The sequence below is a fragment of the Galeopterus variegatus genome, unplaced genomic scaffold (assembly GCF_000696425.1).
Source record: "Galeopterus variegatus unplaced genomic scaffold, G_variegatus-3.0.2 Scaffold2868, whole genome shotgun sequence".
In the NCBI taxonomy this organism is placed as follows: Eukaryota; Metazoa; Chordata; class Mammalia; order Dermoptera; family Cynocephalidae; genus Galeopterus; species Galeopterus variegatus.
In genome coordinates this window covers 159,432-170,272 of record NW_007728979.1, presented here as the reverse complement: position 1 = coordinate 170,272, position 10,841 = coordinate 159,432, and the positions used below count along the sequence as shown (strand labels likewise).

General features: G+C 39.2%; 1 protein-coding gene across 1 annotated transcript in view; it reads left to right on the top strand.

The window, feature by feature from the left end:
• The window catches only part of TMEM2 (transmembrane protein 2), a 74,031-nt gene that overhangs the window by 501 nt on the left and 62,689 nt on the right, over positions 1-10,841 (top strand). The gene's annotated exons all lie outside the window — the stretch shown is intronic.

Genomic DNA, 10,841 nt, shown 5'->3' with positions numbered 1-10,841 from the left:
CACCCTGCCCCCGCCACCTCCTTCCCTGTCTCTTGTATGGATCAGGAGTAACCAGACTCCCCCGGTGTCAGGCTTTCCCTAAGAAAGGGTCCTTGGGAATTCGTGTCTTGATTTCTTTCTTTCGCTCTTTTTTCATTACATCTACAGGGAAGGGAACAATGGACCTTTGAAAGTCGGTGTGAACAGCCTGCAACTTCTGGAGAGGGCTGGGGTGGGGGAATAAGCCCCACAGGAAGCCGACTGCAGTGAAAGGTTGATGGAATGTGCCTTGCAGAGTCTCGGCTGCAGGGCGCGCGCGCACGCGTTTGGGGTGATCTTTGTCTCCTCGCTAGTCCCCCGGGTTGGTGGGTCCTCTCCCCACCCACTTTCTGTTAGTTAAGGTGAGGCGAGGCTTTATTTAAAATTACGTGCAGCTTTCTTTAAAACTGGGGAATAGCCTTAGCACTGGACCCCACTTCCAGCTTTTCTCTGCAGAGTTGGGAGGTCCTGGCAAAGGAGGGGGCCCTCTCTGCGAGGACCCTAAGTGCTGCAGTTCACGCTGGTTGCTACACCCTCAGCCATAAAATCAAGGTCCCGATTTCTCTGGGTGCTCTCTGCTGCGGTGGCTGTGTGTCACCAGACCTCGCCGTGGAACGGAAACAGCTCACTTAAATTCTCCGCATAAGGTTAGGAAAACAGACTTTGATATATGTCTCCTTTCATCAGCATTTGGGGTTAAGGATAGAGTGACTCATAATTTTAAGAACTCTCACTCCGCACCGGAGCCACTCACTCCTCTTGTTCCAGTGTGACCACGTAATGCGAGGCTGCGTTGTTGCACGTGCTGAGGGGGAGCAGATGTTGTCTTGTGAGCTCTTCCCAGCAAGAAGTGAGAGTTTAGAGAAAGGGGGAAAGGCTTCCCACGAGCTGAGGGAGGCCGGAATCCCCGGGGCAGCCAGGCATACCTGTTGGAAATGGCTCTGTATGAAAAACAAGCACATGTGAAGTTTTGTGGTTGGCTAGAAAGGAGCTATTATTGTTTGACCCTTGAAGGAAGCTTGCTCTTTTCACAGTTGGTCTGAGTATCATACTCTGGTTGTGTGCCTTTGATTAGCCATTCGGAGGGTTCTTTTGAGTTTGTGTAGATGGGCAAAGCAGAGAGTGCTCCGTAGGCATGCCCTTTGCTCAGTAAACATTGGGTAGCACTTTCTGGGGCTTTGTACTTTGCATTGAAATGACTCCCCTCAGCTTTGTGTACCTGGCGGGTGGTAGGTGGAACTAGAAGTCTGGCTTCTGGTTTTCAGTTTAGTCCACCCAATGGGCTCAGAAAACTAAGGTTAGAAGTGAATTCTGAGTCATCACCTGTCCTACTTTATCAGCCTTTGAATGCGAGAATAAGCCGAGGACTGGCCCATGGATGTGGACAGGGGAGTAGAATCTGTAAATTCTTACATAGTGCTTGTTTGCATGTCCTGAGTCACAGCTGGCTAGTTGTTTGAGTAAAATCTCCTTCCTTGATCGAGCCTGTATTTCGTGAATCTTCAGAAGTGTCAGATTCACAGCAAGTAACCAGAATGTGGCAACATTTCAGTCATGTTCTAATAGAGCTAATCGAGCCTGTCCTCAACAGGTACCGAGAAAATGAAGAGAAGACAGAGATAATGTGGTCTTGTGGGTCATTTCTTTTTTTGTTTTTTTTACCCCAACCCCCTAGTGGGTCATTTCTGAAGCTGAAAGGGTACTGCTTACTAGCTACCTGCCTCAGGACAAGTTTCTGAAATTGAGAAAGATGAACCACATGTCAGAAACAGACAATTTAGTCACTATCAAATTCACAAGTTTCAACTCATGTGGGATGATGTATGTAAATATGTACGTTGTAAAGTACTCTAAAATATTTATGAGTATTGCATCCTTCCACCCACTCACCCGACATCTGTTCAGCTAACACTTATTAGTCACCTATTGTGTCCCAGACCCCCTGGAAACAATCTCAACACCTGCTTTGTGGAGTGCTCTTGCTGGGAGGGATGAGGAGTTGGATGGAGTGGCTGCAGCTGGGGAGGCTACAGGGCGTGAGAACCTGTGTGGTAGTTTTCATCTATAAAGATGAGTAAGACACAATCTCTGTTGAAGAAATGAGTCTAGCCAGGGTGACAAGGAAATTAACAAGTAGGTCCAGTAAGTGTGTACATGTGTGGGAGAATTATGCATAGGATGTTTTAAGAAGCCAGAAGAGGAACAGATTGAGGGTGACGTGGGGGAGCAGTTTTTTGAAAAATTAAGTTGGTTAAATCAGACAAAATAGTAGGGATGAAAACTGGTATCAGAAGCACCATTTTAAAATGTAAAGATTGGAGGACTTGAAGCCAGATTTGGCTCTGGCAATTGCTAAACATTTGCTGCTGGGAAAATCCCCTAATCCCTCTCACATTATTTCTTCATCTGTAAAATGAGTTTTAAAATGCTTTATGGAATATTTTGAGGATTAAATTGGATTAAAGTTACTGTATATATTTATGATAAAGTACTATAGAACCTAGTGCTGTGTGTGTGTTTCTTTTAAAGCTAAAAAGAGATTTAAATCATAGCTTAATCAAATTGTCTCAGCCCAATTTCCGTTTCCTTGGCCCTTTCCAGAATGTTCTGAATCCCACCTTGAGAGTAAGTTATTTAGACTTTAGGCTAGCTATTGTCATATGGTATTCTTTACCTGTCCAGGCTTCTTCCCATCTCAGCCACAGGAAATCTTTTCATTTCATTTGGGTTGTGAGCATTAATTAGAAGGAAGGGTGTCTTGTATAGTACATCAATTGAGAAGGGCTTGTCTGGGTTTGTATTGTAACATCTATACTCATCTCTGCCTCCCAAGCCAAGTTGTTTTTTTTTTTTTTTTTTTTTTACTGCCTTCTATCCCAGAAAGATGAATATGGAAAATGAAAAAAAGAAAAGCTGTGTATCTGCATCTTTGAGACCATGAAAATCACCCTGACTAGTCTTCTCCATTTGCAAAGAGATCTAATTTTCAGCCAGACTTTTAAAGAAAGGCTATTCTCTCAATAGCAGCAGCTGCTGTCTAGGTGAAACGTGAATCTGTAAGCAATACTTGTTTTAGTTTTCTACTTGAAATGGATTTAAGCTCATCTGAAATTTTATTAAATTGCTTTGATGGAAAGCCAAATTCAGATATTTAAAACTATCAAGTTAAATGTGACTTTTTTGGTTGGGGGAGTGATATGAAAAAATCCATTTTCTGGACTCAGCTACATGTGCTGAATCTTCACATGTAGTTCAGAGGAAACTTAAAAATAATATTGAAATGATGAAGTAGAGACCAAGAGAAACTAACTAATTAGATAAGGTCATATAGTGGATTAATGGCTGAGCGGGGATGAGAACTCCTTTGTCCCTATTTCCAATCAGCACTTTTTTTCCCCTCCCATATATTCTCATTTATTTAGCAATTTAGATATTTTAATGTTTTAATAGTCAAATAATTTGCATTTAGGGTTAGAAACCTATTGCACCCAAGTTTAAGACAAACACTATATCTTTTTCCTTTTCTAGTACTTACCCATAATAAGGTACTTCTAGTGGGGTGATGTTACTTGTAGTAAATTTCTGTCAAGTAAGGAACTAAGCGTAAAAATAATGTTAGCTTTACTTGCATTTTCTATAAGCAGGATGCAAGCTTCAAATATTGTAGAAGTGTGCATTTTTTTTAAAAAAAGAGCAGTTCTTGGAAACATTCAGATTTGCATTGTGAATCACAGCATACTAGAAATATGTTTGCATGTTCTTTTGTTTTTCCTGTACTTGCTTTGGGAAGCTTTTAATGTTGGTTGTTGGGAACTATGTTGAACAGATATTTTATTGCATTCCTAGGATGTGCAAAGCACTCTGCCGGTTGCTGTGAGCAATACAAAGAAAAATGAGGCATACGGTCTTTATTAAAATGTTTCTTCAAAAACAGTGAAACAGATTCAGAAGTTGTGTAGGAGGGGTCTTCAAAAAGTTCATGGAAAGATTTGTATTATTTTTTTAATTCCATTTTCCCACGAACTTTTTGAAATACCCTCCTTTCTGCATCTTAAAGGGCAGAATTGCTATCTCCCAACAAATCAGTCCTTTGATCTATGAGGCAACTCTGCTTGGAGATTGTTATTATTAGTGTGACCTTGTAACCAGATCTGTAACACGACACTTATTTTTGTTACATGGTAATGAGTGGTAAACCTTTTACATTTGTTGTATCAGGGCTCCATCTTAGTTAGGACAGTAAGTAAAAGTTCTCAAAACAGTATTTGAGAATTTTATATTATGAAAAGTTTGCCTAGGAGAGATTGTGGCGTTCTTAGCTCTGATGTATTAAAAAATGGCTTTGACACTGCATACAAGTGCAGTTGGGACATTGTTGCCTGAAAGAGTTGCAACTAAGACAATCCATATTGAGCCACTGGGAAAAGAATTGTTAAAACATACGAATATTCATCACAAACTAGAGGTCCTGGTCAGGTCTGATTACCAAGTGTCTCTCAAGACTGAGATTGTTAATGATTTGGGGCTTTTAATTAATTATTGCCTTGCACTTTGGTGATTGCAAGCCTTCTCTTGTCATAATGGTGACTCACTTCCCTGAAGAATGAATAGTTTTTTCACGTACAATGAAGTCGGAAAATTAATTATTAACATTTTAAGAATTGGAAAGATTTACTTTAGCACAAGGACAAATGCCTGATTTCTGTTTCAAAAGGAATGAGAAAAATGAGTCATTTTTTTTTAATTGTGGTAAACACTCATAATAGTGTTGTTGTTTTTTTTTGACAGCTGGCCAGTAAGGGTATCTTGAACCCTTGACTGATGATACATTTTAATACCAGTGCCACCAGTATAAAATCAACTTTATATGAGGATTTAAAAAGTATCATATATCATTAATGAAAAAGATGTGGCTTTAATTGCTCAATAGGTGCTTATTGATAGCCATTCCCCAGCCACCATACAACATGTTCAAACATAAACAAGATGCTGCTAATGTTGAGAAGCTAGAAATGTGACAGGAAATAGGATGTGTACAAAGGTATAGCTCAAAAGGCCAAATGATGGATGAATAGTCTTTTCAGTATGGTTAATGACATCTTTTGATTAATGGCAGTCACTGCTTTTCCAAGTGCCTGTGCCTGTCTTTACCATATGGCCAAACTTGCCAATTTGGGGTCAGCTAGTGGATTTTCATGGCCATCTTGTTACCATGTTGTCTGAGCTTGGCTTTAACCTTCAAGTATTTCTTCTTGCTTCCTGTTTGTGCTTGTGGCACTTAAGCCCATCACACAGCCCCTGTTTGCCTGTTGTGCTGCTGAGGGCCATATTCTATCCTGTTCAGCTACCTAGAGTCAGCCATCACTCTAGTGCTGAGTAAAGTGCTTGTAAAGTGCTGGTCCTGCCTTTTGATTCCCTGGCACCTTTGAGTCTTGATGAACTTTGAGGAAACTGCTGAGAAGGTTTAATGGGGTCCCTGTGTCTGCCTTAGGTTTCACATGCCCTAGGAGGAGACGAACTATAACTCTTCTGTTTTGGCCTGGAACTCACCTGCAGGTGACACCCTTCCTGCCAGCCTTCCAAAGAACACAAAGACTTCTTGAGTCTGTTGCTTTCCCTGCCATGTTGATAATTGTTAGTGTGTTGTCATTTCAGTGGCAGAGTGTGGTGGTAGACTTTAGTTTACAAACAAAGTAAGTGTATTAGTCCATTTTGTGTTGCTCTAACAGAATACCCTAGACTGGGTAATTTATGAAGAAAAGAGGTTTATTTGGCTTACAGTTCCAGGACAGCTGCATCTGGCATGGGCCTCAGGCTGCTTCTACTCGTGGTGGAAAGTGGCAGGGAGCTGGTGGGTACAAGCAGATCACATGGAAAGAGGAAGCGAGGGGGGGGGGAGGTGCCAGGTCTTTTAAACAGCCAGCGCTCGCAGGAACTAATAGAGCGAGAACTCACTCATTACCTCCCCCACTTAGGGAGAGCATTAATCCGTTCATGAGGGATCCACTCCCATGACTCAAACTGCCACACTGGGGATCAGATTTCCATGACTCCTGGGAGGACAATACATCCAAACTCCATCAGTAAGGAAGTTATCAGTAGTGGTCTGATGGTACACATGTGGATGAGTAAATTTGCCAGGGCTTTTAGAAAATTTACTTTATTCTATTCATAGAGATTTAATAAACTCAGACAATCACCTCTTCAGACCACCAGTCTAGTCTCTTTGCCCCAACGTTCATTGTAATTACTTGGTTACTATGTCATCTCCCTTCCCTCCCCCCAGCAGACACTGGGCTTTGAGCTCCTTGAAGGTAGGGGTCATGTATATTTTTTTCACCACTGGATCGCCATTGTCTAGCAGAGTCCTTGTCTCATAGGAAATGCTTAAAACTAAACTTGTTCCCTGTTTAGCAAGGCTTTGCCCCCAGTAGTTAAAGTTGTTTTAAAAACAGGCTATGTGTTATAGTTAAAAGAAATAGTATACTTGCGTTCTGGTCCTGGACTTGCCATTAACAAAAACTTTACTTTGATGCTGGATTGAGTAGCCCTGGATCATTTCAGTCTGGGCATCTCATTATTCATCTAGAATATTTCTTAGTTTGAAAGTCTTGTCAAAACATACTCATTATGCGTTTCCTATTGTCCTCACATTTTGATGTCAGTATACCACTAGATCATGAACTTTTGACGTGCCTGTGCTTGTTTGTCAAACACATCTCTGCTGTCTTTTCTGTTTTCCCACCTTTCAGCGTTCTACTGACAACATAACTTTCTTGGCTGTTTCTTCTTGAGAAATATTTTAAAGCTTTGTCCCTGGCACTCTGTAGGGAATGCAGCCTACAGGCCATAACCTTAATTAAATCATCTTCCCTCAGATGAGGCTTTGGCTTTGGTTCTTTCTCTTGAAGGTCAGCTGCAAGGCTGGTGACATGCCTGGGCCCGCCATTGTGTGCCTCTGCACAGCCATCCGTCACTGTCAGCAGGTTGGAAGCACTTCTTGTGTCTCCCCAGTCACTTGAGAACAAGGGCAAAGGGGGATGGTCTAAGGAACACTGGGAAGGAGACGAGAAAAGAGAACAGCTTTTCAATAGAAAGAATGACAGAGAGAGAGAAATCTGAGACATAATAGGAAAAAAGGAAACAGAAGAGCAGAGAAGCACTGGTAGGTAAAATGACCCTCTGCCTCTTTCTCTAGTTTGCCAAGTTGAAGAACAATCTTCTTGCATTTTAGTTTTTAGTTCTTTACTTGTACCCAGAGGCCAATGTACTTTGTTCCTTTTTATTTTTGATTGAGAAAGGACTGTTAGATAGTCTTCGTTGTTACCTTTTCTCCCCACTTGGTTTGTAGATCTGCGGTTTTTTTTCCTTTATATTTTTCCCTTTTGTTGTCCATGATTGTGTTTTTAGCCTTTTGGCTGTACCAGCCACCTTGGCCTTAGAATCAAGCATTGCTTCTCATGAACATGTTTAACAGAGTTGGAAAAAGACGAGATTATTAGTACATTTGGTGTCAGAAAAATCAGACAGCTGCCTCCTTTACCTTGCATAAATAACAGGAATATAAGAATGACTTAAAATTTTTATTTATTTATTATTTATGGCAGCTGGCTGGTATGGGGGTCCAAACCCTTGATCTTAGTGTTATCAGTACCATGTTCTAGCCAAGTTAAAACTGTTTTCAAAGTCATTTATTTAACTTTAAAATTGGAAATTGTTCACTTTGTTTACTTTTGGCATTAGACATTATAAATAAAGGCCCTTTGTTTTGAGAGAGACATATTTTAGCAGGAGATTCCAATATAATTTGCCAAGGATATATCTACTTTAGTGAAATTGCAGCTAATTTGTTAATCTAAATTCCTTAAATACAGACTGTCAGAATTTATTGCTTTGTTTTTATGGTAAGCAACCTCTAAGTATTTTTAGTTATTTTTTGTTTTTCATAGATTTGCTGTTTCCTGACTATAGTTTTCTAGCAAAGAGAGAGTATAACTTATCTTTAAAGTGAATTTCAAAGCAGGAGAAATATAGATGTCTTTTAAATTAAAATAATACTTATTCCAACTTGAATGCATAGTGGCAATTGGAACATTTTTAAAAGTAAATTTAGTCTTTTTAGGGCTATATGTTCGAAATGTTCCTTATAATTTTTCTGTATTATATTTTGGGGGGGAGTTATTTCCTTTTCAGAAAGGTGATAGTGTGAGTAATACATGGTACCAAGTTACAAATCTGGTGTGTATTGATGTTTACATAATAGTAGCTTAGCTTTTGGGACTATCGTTTATCATATGTGCCTAAATTGATTAAGTGGAGAAAGCAGGTGGGGAAATATAATTACAATTTCTCAGTCCCTTATCCTTTCATTTCATGGGGAGAGGTTTATAATTAGGATTGGTACATTCCCCTTCTATCTCTGAATATTGGCCTGTGTACCATCAGTTTAGTAAAAGTGAACTAGGATTGGGGCTGGCTGGTTAGCTCAGCTGGTTAGAGCATGTGGTATTATAACACCAAGGTCAAGGGTTCAGATCCTCATATGGCCAGCTGCCAAAAAAAAGTGAACCAGGATCACTGTAAGTAAACTAACTGCGCAAAGTGTTTTATTTCTTGGAAACCTGTCAGACAATTGCAGGTGATTGTGACTTATACTGATTTTGAGAGCTGAAGGAAAAAGACAAAAGGGCTCTGACAAGTGGAAGCTAATAATGGGGAATGTGCCTTGTGCAGCACTGTGAAGGTGCTGTCCTGTTTTGAAGTCACAGGGTGTTCGATTCTTTGGGAGTATTCTTACACAAAATCATGCAGATAGCTAAATGAAAGTGGACTTAATTTTTTCATCTATCTGGTCTAATTTCTCTGAAATAGCTGTATGTATAGACTTAACATTTATGCTGAATTCCTTGCAGTGGTGGTTTTAGAAAAATGTATTTTATTCTGTGTGCTTTGGAATAAAAGAATAAAATGTATTTTATTCTTTGTGCTTATATTCCTCTAAGCTATATAGAAAAAGACCCTCTCCCAGCTGTTTCAACCTTTGTTTTTGAAAATTTTTATAATATGTATTTAAGTACACAATATTCATAAGAATATTGATCACACATATATTTGTTTGACAATTTAGGAAGTTAAAGGGCCTAAAAAGTCAACTTTGCTAAGTTTATTTCTTATTGAACAGTTTTGTATGATCAAGGTACTGAGCTCACCGTTTATCAACAGACATAATCTGAATCTAAAATAAAACTGAAGGAAACACTCAATCCCCAGAAAAAACAAAAACAAAACTGAAAAACCTGAAAATCACCTTGACATTATTCTCTCTTGTGTCTTTCTCCTGAAAATAGGAGATTGGGAATATGGAACCCTTAAATGAAAATTCAAGGCAGTTAGGAGCTGGTTAAAAATTTTATTAGGGCAGAAGTATAGTAAAATTTATGATTTCATGATAATTCATACACACCTCTCTTTTCTGGCATGTTTCACTTTTGCTGCATGTTTTTACTTTTAGGGCATACCAGTCAATGTGTTATAAAGATCTTCCAAGATCTTAATAAAAGGAAAAGTTTCCTTAGCTGAATTTTGGCCAGTTGTACTGAAACTCTTGGAAAGCAAAGACTTGTGGAATTATCTAATACAACAATATCTTATGTTGGATATTGTTTCAAAAATTATGTACTTTATTAAAAAAGAACAAACTTGGGCTGGCCATTTAACTCAGTTGGTTAGAGCATGGTGCTGATAAAACCAAGTTAGGGTTTGGATCCCTGTACTGGCCAGCTGCCAACCCCCCCCCCCAAAAAAAAAAAAAACCCAAACAAACAGACAAAAAACCCTGCTTGATTAGACCATGCCAGCCTCTTTGCTGTTTCTACAAGCCTGAATTTTCCATTTAAAAATTAAGTTCTCATAAAAGGTGTAGGCAGCATTTGAATGAGTCAAAAGTATTGCACTTTCCTTAGGTGCATTGGGTTGGAAGAGCTAGACAGTTTGGGGGATTGATGATATGACCTTGGGGGCAAGTGTCCTCACCTACCATGTAAATGACAAAACAGTGTGGTAGTGAATTTGTGTTGCATATTAGCATCTCAGCAGTAGAAAGCACGTTTAAAAAGGGGCTGGCCCTTCAAAGAGCTCTTACCAGTTTGAATTGCTGCTGCTGTTTCTGTATTGAGAAGGCTTTCCCTTTGATGACAGCATTTACTGGCTGTCAGCATAACAGTATAAAGTGGCATGGAACAGTTTCCTTTTTTCCTATGTGTCTACTGCATTTCATAGTGCGTAGTTAAAACTATTAAAAATGTGAAAGGTTTAACTTGTCTGGGAAGTTTGGTGCTCTTTATTTTTGGAATTTCTATCTGAAGTTGCTAATAATACCTTTTAAGTCAGTCATTAGATTTCATAGTAGGATTGCATTAAAAAGTAATGCACTCAGTTTTCTGCTTAAAGTAGTTAGTGTTCTTAATTTCTCCCAAATCAGAGAAACTCATATGTAGAGATGAGTCATATTTCCCAGACCGTCAAGATTATTGAAGAAGGATTAAGTGGGAAATTCCAATCTCTCCAGTATCTCTCTCTCTCTCTCTCTGTGTATGAGAGAGAGAAATATATAGAGGAATCTGTAATTCAGCAGCTTCTTTGGGAGTATGCTTATATGAAATCCAGCAAATCTCTGAACGAAAGTGGACTTAATCTTTTCAGCCACCTGCCTGTTTTCTCCCAAATGGCCACATATATATATGTATCGTGTGTGTGTGTATGTATGTATGTATATATATATACATATACATATATATATATATATATATATATATATATATATA